We start from the raw sequence: 9,597 nt of genomic DNA, 5'->3' as shown, positions 1-9,597 counted from the left end.
TGGAGCCTGCTTAAGATCCTCTCTCTCTCTCTCTCTCTCTCTCTCTCCCTCCCTCTCCCCCTTTGCTGCTCTCCCCTGCTGTCACTCTCTCTCTTTCTAAACGAACAAAAAAAGTTTAAGCCATCTTTGGAACACCAGCAGTTTCAGCCTTTACCAACAGACATCCTCGAATGGGGTAGGGCTAAGAGATCAAGGGAACTGCACTTGGTGTGGCTGTGGCACAGTAAGGGGATGTGTGGGATCGAGGCGCTGAAAGGTCAAATACAGGCTCTGCATGTTTCTTCCAGTGGCCCTTTGCCAACCCTGCCTGTGACCCAAGAGCACACGGGCTGCTGTGAGGGACCAGGAAGCACAGATCTCCAAAAGGCCCTGGTGGGGCGAAGTAAATAGCTCATGTGTTTAACTTTTAGTTTTAATAAAAACAAAGTCTTAGCCCAGCAGTTCCCCAACTTTAGCATTGTAATCACCCAGAGGGACTATAAAACACGGGTAGCTGGGCCCCACCGCCTGGGTCTGCCGTGCAGGAGGTCTGAGGTAGGGCCTGATAACTGACATTTCTAACCAGTTCCCGGGTGATGCCTGTGCTGCTGGTGCAGGGACTGTCCTTTGAGAACCTTTGCCTTAATCCCACGAGGTAAGCCAGGGATCCCCTCCTTAATGTGAGGAAAGGAGGCAACTGAGGGGAAGCGGCCACCTTGCTTGGACTCCAGCTTGTTCCCCAGGTGACACGTAGTTGAGCTGGCCGGAGCCAGCCCACTGTGGTTCCCGCCCAGGAGTCCATGCTACAGAGGACACATTTGGGCATTCCAAAGTGTCCCTCCACATCATTTAAGGATGTGTTTCAGTGTCACCTTCAGAGGCGTGGTGAAGAGGCTGAGTAGGAGACTGGCTCACGCTTAGGAAATTTTAGGGGTCCCATTCAAAAGAGAGCTGCGGAAGAAGGAGCATTTTCTCCGATTCCTGGGTCACAAGGCACAAAGAGCCCCCGAAGTGGAGGGTGTGAAAAGCCATACTGTTGTGGAGCCCAGTGGAAGCATTAGGAATACTGAAGAGGAATGCGTGTAAACAGAGGCGAGATTAAATGAATTCTACATTCCAGAAGGGTGAAAATGCCATGAAAGTTTCTCTCTCAGTTCAGCGAGGAAAGAAATCACAGGATCTGTGAAAATATTTAGGTAGCTTACATGGCTATTGCAGGACGGCAGTTTTTCCCATTTGTGGTTTGGGAACCAGAGAGGAGAAGTGATCCAAGGTCTCACACAGTCATTAAGAGGCACCCGGAAACAGGAAATGAACTACCTATTAAAAAACAGAATTATGTCAAAATAATTTTAAAATCGTAAAGCTAATTCAGAGTTTCACAAGACAAAGTTAACTTTGGAATATACCATAAGCAGTGATTTTAAAAGGTGCATAGCTTCTTTAAAAAAGGGTGGAATAATTCGAACAATATATATGGTTACTAAGCACATTTATTCTCGTGGGAATGACGAGACTATACCAGATAAAGAAAGTTCTTACTTCCGAACTGAATCTAATTATCTTTACAGGTGAAGGATGGTTTGGCGTCTCTCCTGCAAGCAGTAACTTCCATTTTGTGTCCCTTCCAGGTCTCATGATGTTTGGATTTCTATAAACCTAGTAGAATTGATACCATTAATGGGACTTCTAGGTAAATGAAATGCAAAAGGGACGTCTATGTAAATAAAATGAGCCAATGATCTGCCTGGAAAATAGCATAAACTCTTGCAGGAAAGAGTCTTCCACTGTTCTATGTATAGGACTAAAGTAACTCTCCACAGAGTTATTCCATGCTGACAACTCATGATCCCAGTGAGGATGATAAGCCCTTCAGGGCAATAGACCAAATGTAGGACAGAATTCATGTGACATCGTGTGTCCCCTAGACGGAAAACATTCAAGGGCACTAGGGTAGAGCAAGTTAATGAGTGCAGGGAAGAATCATCCAGCATTTGGGGCACCCCGTTTCGAGAGTGGGTAGATGAAACTCTCACCAGAGATCTCATAATATCCTTGGCTCAGTTAAATGAAAAAAGAGGTCCAATAATCAGCTTGCTAGGTTTTTAGTTTGACTAATTAGGATTATGCAAGTTTACGTTATGGCTTCTGTGGCCCCAGGCACTTTTACCTTCAAGGGCCACTTCATCCATAAAAAGACTATTAAAAATTATAACTTATGACTGGGTTGGAATAAAGACAAAATACTTGTGGATTCATTATTATATGGTGATTAGATATGATCATTATTATCATGTCCAATTTTCCCTTCAGATTTTAAAATGAAATTAAAACAATTGTGTGAGGACACCTGGGTGGCTCAGTCGGTTAAGTGTCCAACTCTTGATTTCAGCTCAGGTCATGATCTCATGGTTCATGAGATCAAGCCCCACATCAGGCTCTGCACTGTCAGCACTCGGGATTCTCTCTCTCTCTCTAAAAATAAATAAACCTCTCTCGCTCACACATACACACACACACACACACACACACACACGCTCTCTGAAAATAAATAAACATTAAAAAAAACCCCAAAACAACAGTTTTGTGGACTCCTAAAAGTATTGTGGGCTCTTGGCATTGCACACATCCTGCCTAATTGGTAAATCCACTCCCAGACTGTGTTGGGCTCCAAAAAAAAAAAAAAAAAAAAAAAAATCCTCGCTAACATCTGGCCTATTAGCACATGGTCTGCATGTAGGAGAATGAGAGATATGTGAAGCAGAACCCCACCCAACCCGCAGATACACGCATGACCATAGCCATGTCTAGCCCATTGACACGAGAGAGAAAAATATTTTGCAGCCCTGGATTTGGAGCTGGTTTGTTAAGGCAGCAAGAGCTAAATGACTTATAGAGCCTCAGCAGCTATTGTATTGAGTTTGGGTTTTTTTGTTTTTTGTGTGTTTCCAAATGCAACATAAAGCCCCTGGAAGGTTTTAAGCAGGGGAGACGATGTTCTGATTTACTTTTGACAAAGTTCTGGCCATAGAGGCAAGCATAGAAGGAATCCAGAGTGGAGGACAGGAAACCAGTAGGAGGCTATTGCAATAATCCAGCTAAGGAAAGGAGACTAGATGTCTGTCAGACCTGGGGGTAGGGGTGCTGGGGGAGAGAAGAGTTTGCAGCGCACGCTCCATTCAAATTCTGCTCTAGATCTGTTCTCTTCTGTTCTGTGAAGGATGTGAAGAGACCCAAGGAATTGTGAGACTGTGCTATCCCTTGATTGAAAGAAGGAGAGAAAGAGAGGTAGTTTGTCTCTGGAGACAGGAATGATGAGTTCATTAATGGCTTTTCTGACCCTAGGCAGAAAATCCTGCTAAATATTCCTAAAGTCACTGAGGGCCAGATTCAACTTTCAAAATCTGTTTGTGGGAATCAAAAACGATGGCAGAAGCAGATGGCTGTGAAGACTGCTATGGTGTAACATTTCAGGGCTTATATTTTAACAGGATGGTAACTGAGCTTTTGGAGTTTGTCTGGTCTCTGCCCTCCTCAGAATTCTCCATCCATCTCTCTGTCTTCCCTACATTTCTATAATTTGCAACAATTTGATTTGCCCCCCAGGAAATCTACTTTCAGAAAAACTGAGAGATCTAGTAGGGGCTGCTTGTTTCTTTTTAGTTTAGCCAAAGAAATGCTCTAACATAACCACACCCTGCTTATACTTTGTGACGTCACTCAATAACAACATGCCAATGCTTTATGAAATGCAGAGAAACATTTCACAAATGGATTCTTAATTCATTTCCTAGAGGCGATGAGGGTTTGCTGTGGTTAGCTTTCTTGTTTTGAGGAGTGAACCAAGGTACAATGTAAGAAAGCATTTTTCCTAAACACATTTGAGGCAGAACTGAAAAAAAAACCTTTTCAAACCTCTTCATTCCTAGTTTCTGTAGGCTCCCACTCTAGACCATGCCAATATGGCAGAAATATATTGTGCATGTTTTATTTTTAAATTTTTTTTTCAACGTTTTTTATTTTTTATTTTTGGGACAGAGAGAGACAGAGCATGAACGGGGGAGGGGCAGAGAGAGAGGGAGACACAGAATCAGAAACAGGCTCCAGGCTCCGAGCCATCAGCCCAGAGCCTGACGCGGGGCTCGAACTCACGGACCGCGAGATCGTGACCTGGCTGAAGTCGGACGCTTCACCGACTGCGCCACCCAGGTGCCCCTGTGCATGTTTTAAATCTACACTCTTTCCAATACTTGGGGGAATATTGATCTCTCCTAAGTAATTTTTCACATTTTTCTTGTCCATTAACATTAATAATAAACATTAGCAATAAAGCCAAATAACAATGCATTTCATTTATACCAGATCATTTGAACAAAATGACTTTCTTGCAGAAAGTTTTCATTTTATTGGACATTATCCATTTGTTGGTCAAAGAAAAATTAAACTGTCCAGAATACTGTATAAGAGGGAAATCTATCTTAGTGTGGTTGAGGCAGAAAAATAAAGCTTCTGAAGAAAACCAGTGACAGTCTCTTAACATTGAATGTAATGTGATGTTATTTCTAATTTTATTATATTTATATTTTGGTACATTTTACACTTGGTCTTTATATTCAGAACTATTTATATTTCATTCTAATGTTAATGTTAGTTTGAGATTATTTGAGTGATATTTACACTTGTCTGTTGATATGATGTATTTATTTTGAGGGTAGGACCTGAAAACTTGGCCAAGTCATTTCTGCTGTATTTTTTTCTCACAAACAGTTTTAGTCTTTGAAACTTTTGTGTGTTTTGGCATCATTCAACTCTCCTCTGTGCCTTATCCCTTATTAAGCAACTCAGCCCTTAATTAGGTTGCTGTCCCTTCACTGGAAACTCGTTCCATTTGATAACTCTTTGTTGCTTCTAGAACGGTTGGTGTAGGCTTGTGTGGGTTTCCATAACACAAAAGCCAGATGGATTTTTTAAAACAGATAATTTTAGTCTTGAATAGAGAACTGTGAAAAATTTTTTTAAAAAAATTAAAAGAACACAAAACAAAACAAAACAAAAAGATCTTAGTACTGATAAAACCAGTGAGAAGTCACAGATTCTCAAATAAGGGGTAGAGCAAAACATTTCCCATTTCTGTCCCCTCCTTCTCCTCGTTCTCCTCTTTAATTTGTTTTGGATTCAAGAATTGGAAAGTTCTGTTCCCAATTATAAATGGATCGCATTTGGGTCTGAGAGGGAGTCAGCCGCCTCATGATAGCTGCAGAAGACAGAAGGCTGCGGATAGACCAGAGTCCCTTTGATAACCAATACCGTTCTCGGTGTGCTAATTTGCAGAACGGGGAAAATATTGGCATGTTGCCTTCAGAATCCCTTGAAAGAAAAACATTAGAAATATGAAAACATTAAAATTCTGTCCAAAGTGTTTATCTTATGTAACAAATTTATTGGGGAGTCTCAACATGTTTGAGTATAAAAATGAAACTGTTTTATGCTTATCCAGCCACAGCCTCTTCCACTAGGATATGTTGACCTACCTTTCCTGCTGAGAAGGAACTCCCTTAACAGCAACTTGGCCAGCTCCTCTAACTTCCCTGTCACTTCTGGTTATTGGAACAGTCCATTCTGTTATTTAAGACTCGGTCCTATTTATTTCGATATTTCAGTCTCAAATCAGATTCAAAGCTGTGTCCTCCTCCCCGCCGCCCAGTGTTGTCTCCTTTCCACCCTTGTGGCTCCAGTGGCTTGAAGGTTGGCGGTCTGTTCTTCAAGTACTTACCCACTTCCTCCTCTTTTTGAACTTCTTCCTTTAGACTTCAGAAGGTTGCAGAGCCTCTGCTGGTCCACTGTGGCGTGGTCAGCAAGGAAAGAACCAATGGGCTGGAATGCTTAGTGACAGGAAGTGGTTCTAGTCTAGCTCTCCTTCACTCTGCTCCTTTATGATGTTGTGTTCTCATTTCATGAGTCAGCCTCCGTGGAGGTGATGTATTTGCGAGTGTATATGTGTGCTGTTTGTTATGTTTTGAGGGACAGCTTTATCCTGGTCCCTTCAATCACTGAGAATGCCAGTGATAAACATCTCTGACCCCTTGTCTGGGCCTCCCATCACTCTATCCAATGGCTATCCTAAATGGCTCCATGGCCCCTCTCCTACCATCATGCATGTTGCTTCACATAGAGCTCTGGAAACTACTGGAATCCTCTTCTGTGTTTCCTATGTCCACAGACACTTGAGATGGCTGGAGCTACCCACATCTCATATCCAGGCATACAACCTGACAAGCCCTGCTTACTGGACCTACTGACCTAGACCAACTGCCTTGAGAAATTTCTGGTCTCTAAGTGAACACTATTCTCTATATTCAAATATACTCCCCCCACCCAAGAAAAAGACTCTAGGTGATAGGTATCAAATAAACACTCTTCTCTCCTCTTGCCTTGCTGTTATTAAGAAATGGAAAGGACAGGGGTGCCTGGATGGCTCAGTTGCCTGAGCATCTGACTTTGGCTCAGGTCATGATCTCGCGGTTCGTGAGTTCGAGCCCTGCGTGGGGCTCTGTGCTGACAGCTCAGAGCCTGGAGCCTGCTTCAGATTCTGTGTCTCCCTCTCTCTCTGCCCCTCCCCTGCTCATGCTCTGTCTCTCCCTCTCTCTCAAAAATAAACATAAAAAAAAATTAAAGTAATGGAAAGGACAGCATGCCATACTTTTTGTTTCCTTGTCCACTCCATAACTTTTTGGGGCACCTGGGTGGCTCAGTCGGGTAAGGGTCCAACTTTGGCTCAGGTCAGGATCTTGTAGTTTGTGAGTTTGAGCCTTGCGTCCGGCTCTGTGCTGACAGCTCAGAGCCTGGAGCCTGCTTCGGATTCTGCATCTCCATCTCTCTCTGCCCCTCCCCTGCTTGTGCTCTGTCTCTCTCTGTCTCAAAAATAGATAAACTATTAAAACAAATTTTTTTAAACAACTCTCAAGGCCCCATTCCTGTAGCTGCATCAGAGAAGACCTGAGGCCTGCAGCTCAGCCCATCTCTTCCTTTCACAGAGTCACCTTCAGTATTTATTCACAGTTCTCTTGCAGGCTTTCTTATGTGGCTTTGGGGAGAGAGAGACACCCTCCATAACCACAGAGAAATGAGAGAAAAGACTTTCTTCATTCACATGGACATCACCAAAGGCTAGTTACTACCCACCAATGTAGTTCTTTCCTTAATTTGATTGGAGACAGTTCAGAGTTGGAGTCTCTAGTAAGCACAGTAGGGAAGTACTTGTCACCAATAGACTTAAGCTCAGCTTTGGACCTTGGCCATGGTTCTGGGACAGCAGGAAACATCCTACGCTACATCCTATTATATTAGTGTCATACACTGTGATTTATTTTCTTCACTTGAGCTTACCAAATTCTTCCTGTCTTCTTATCCCAAGCTGATTCAGACCGAGGTTGTGAGTTAGCAGTTTCCCAGGCTCAGGGACTAGGCACCTACCTAACCCTGGCCAGTCATCCACAAAAATGTGTCCCAAAGGCCATAAGCAGGATGTAAGGGAAAGGACAGTCATAACATAGGTCTGAACCTTGACCATGGGTCAGTGGCTGATCACCTGAGACCATGATCTCTCTGGTTTTTTAGAAATCTGTTTTTCATTTCTAGAAAAATAGTTTGGAATAGATTAATAATTTTCAAATTGCTTTTGAGTAATAGGACCTGATTTTTAAAATTGGCTCATGAAACTTAGATCCTCCTTAATTCCCAGCTAGAGTCCTTAAGGCATTTATGTGAATTATGGTGGTTCCATGGTTCAAAATTTGAGACCTACAGAAGTAGAATATTACGTTGTCTCCTTCCAACTTTAAAATTATTTTGAGTGTGACCGGCCCTGCAAAAACAGAGCCTGCTGTTAGCACACAACTTATATATTTATGTTTACGCCACTTCCCAAATGTCAGTTTCATACCGGGCTCATGATCTGTAAGGCCATCTCCACGTGCATTTTCAAATTGTTATGGAGGCTTTTAAAAGTCAAAGTTTATAGATGCTTACGTCAGGTGCATTTTTTGCAAAGTTAATACTTTGAAAACTGCTGCTTTCATAGCTCTAGAGTAGCATTTCCCAGCGAGTTGGACACTAGTATCTTGAGAGGTGATCTGAAACAAAGAGCTTCATGGCCAAAAACGTTTTTAAAATGTAGTAGTCCATGTTCCCCTCTTGGACATTCACTAAGGGCTCAGAGAATTATGTCACAAGGCATTTTGTATAACTTTATTTAACTCAGTATTTCCTGAACATTTGACCACAGAACACATTGTTTTCCCATATAATATTTATTAACATTCCACAGAAATAGAGTTCCTTTGAATATGCCTTTTACAATTAATGACCTTCTGGTAGAGTTCAACACACTTTTCTGTAAAGGGCCAGATGATAAATATTTTAGGTTTTGTGGATTTCACTGACTCTGTCACAACTATTCAGCTCTGTCAGTGCAGTGCAAAACCAGCCATAGGCAATATCTAAATGAATGGGTGTGGCTGTGTCCCAATAAAACTTCATTTATAAAAATAATAATAAAGATCTGGCCTATGAGCTATGGCTTGCTGACCCCAATTCCTCCATTAAACTAGTGAAATGTATTCAGATGAGTGAAGGTATAATCACAAATAGTGAAATAATTGCTTAATTCGTTTGTGATTAATCACTAGAATTTGACTGGCTTTTGGGTACTAAGCCCTTGAGAATACCAGCCTTTCCCTGAACATCTTGAGATTTGGAGCACGCTAACTGATTTATTTCACACTGCTTATTTTACCAGATATTTAGCTAGCTGTGAAATCTTTGCCCGGTTCATGATCTGTGTTGCTTACTATCAGCTAGTTTCACTACAACGAAAGACAGGCAGCAAATAAGAAACATAGCAACCACCTCAGTGTTAACTCAGTTATTGTATCTGAAATGAACCATCCCTGTTTTTCAAGCTCACAGAAGGAAAATGTCATACACATAATCAGAGGCATTCAGTTGATCTTGGCCATTTCCTGAATAGTTTCCTATAATTAAACACTGTATTCGTTGTCTATTGCTATGTAGCAAATTACTTTAAAAACTTGGTGATTAGAATAGCAAATATTTATAATTTCAAAGTTAGTGTGAATCAGGAATCTCAGCATCTTAGCTCAGTTCTCTGGCTAAGGGTCTCTCAGAAGGCTGCCATTAAGGTGTTGGTTGGGGCTGTGGTCTGACCTGAAGATTCAAATGGGGGAGAATCTTCAACCAGTCCTGGCTGGTTGAATCTCACAAACTCCTTCCTGTTCCTGCTATTCCACAAGTATGGCTCCCCCTTTCCTGCTCATTTCTCAGTTCTTTGGGTTAAGAGGTACCTGACGGACCACAGACCACATTCTGTAATCACCCACACATATTTATCACTCAGTAAATACAATCTATTATTACCAAAGTAATTGGGTGAAGTTTTATAATTTTGGTCATAAAAAGAAAAAAAAGACAAAAAAGAAAAAAAAAAGGAAAAACTATCAGCAAATCAGCTCCATGCTAGGTACTGAAGGGGATAAAATTATAATATATCTCCTGCTTTTGAAGATCTTATATTTCAATTATGGAAACAAGATAAACATA

Source organism: Panthera tigris, chromosome D3, assembly GCF_018350195.1.
Source record: "Panthera tigris isolate Pti1 chromosome D3, P.tigris_Pti1_mat1.1, whole genome shotgun sequence".
Lineage (NCBI taxonomy): Eukaryota > Metazoa > Chordata > Mammalia > Carnivora > Felidae > Panthera > Panthera tigris.
This window is presented reverse-complemented; position numbering follows the sequence as displayed.